This window comes from Galeopterus variegatus, unplaced genomic scaffold (assembly GCF_000696425.1).
Source record: "Galeopterus variegatus unplaced genomic scaffold, G_variegatus-3.0.2 Scaffold715, whole genome shotgun sequence".
NCBI lineage: Eukaryota > Metazoa > Chordata > Mammalia > Dermoptera > Cynocephalidae > Galeopterus > Galeopterus variegatus.
In genome coordinates this window covers 93267-94523 of record NW_007726826.1, presented here as the reverse complement: position 1 = coordinate 94523, position 1257 = coordinate 93267, and the positions used below count along the sequence as shown (strand labels likewise).

At 43.9% G+C, this 1257-nt stretch overlaps 1 pseudogene; it reads left to right on the top strand.

The window, feature by feature from the left end:
* LOC103589719 overlaps positions 1–1257 on the top strand; it is a 14270-nt pseudogene that overhangs the window by 2641 nt on the left and 10372 nt on the right.

Genomic DNA, 1257 nt, shown 5'->3' with positions numbered 1-1257 from the left:
CAAAACTTACAGCACAAGAGAAAAAGTTCAGGAAAATTAAAAGGCTTAAAGAAGACCTTTCACATGGGGTACACATATCTGCATATAGAGTTCAAAATCTGAGCAACCCAGTCAAGAAGTTCAAGGTTGAGGCCAATGCTGGGCAACTGTACCTGACAGGGGTGGTGGTATTGCACAAGGACGTCAACGTGGTGGCAGTGGAAGGGGGCCCCAAGGCCCATAAGAAGTTTCAGCATCTTATGCTGCATCGGATAAGGTGGGATGAACAAACATCTAACATGAAGGGAGATGAGGAGGAAGCTGTAAAGAAAACCAGCAAATGTGTCCTAGTCTGGGAGGGTCCAGCCAAAGACTGAAGCTTTGTAGAGATGAAGTTCAAACAGTGCCCTACAGAGAACATGGCTCATGAGCATTTCAAAAAGCATGGGGCTGGACATTGCTGGGACCTTGCACTGAGTGAATCTGTGTTGGAGTCCCCTGATGGAGGCTGCTGCAAGCCCTTGCCTCTCCCCCTTTATCTTTGTCTTTCCAGTCGTCTCCCTTATTCTCCTTCCCAACTCACCCCCACGTGTGTGTGTGATCTCAGAACTGTGCCAAGCAGACACTGGGACAAAGGGAGGAAATCTTGCTCCCTTTCCCAGCCAGCCTGGTGCTGCCCTTTATTCTCCTTATGTGCATATTGATTAAAGAGTTATTTAAAAAAAAAAAGAAAAAACTGGCGAAGGACTTGAACTGACATTTCTCCAAAGAAGACATACAAGTGACTGATAAGCACATGAAGATACTTAATGTCACTAATCATTGAGAACGTGCCAATCAAAACCTCAATGAGNACAACACCAAGTCAAGGGTTAAGATCCCCTTACTGGTCATCTTTAAAAAAAAAAAAACAAATCTGTTCCTTGAGGTATTAATAGTTAGAGACATCCGGTGCAGTCCTTTCTACCAACACCCCAAGACAGCCCTTCTTTGTTGCAGATTAACTTTCTAGAGTCTGAAGCTTAGAGAAGAGCCAGGGCTTACCTCAAGGAACCAGTTTCCTTTCCAGTGTGCATGAAATATTTTAAAAAGCTATTTGAGCTCTTAAATAGACAGACAAACAAGATTATTAACCCAGTTCTTTCTCGCATCTCATGTGGCAGAGAATAGACCCTGTCATCATGCTATAAGATCACAGAAGTGCTAGAAAATAAAGGCAGGATCCTAATCATTGCTGCCACGACTGGGGAATGACTTCCTGAACTTACTCAACAGAAC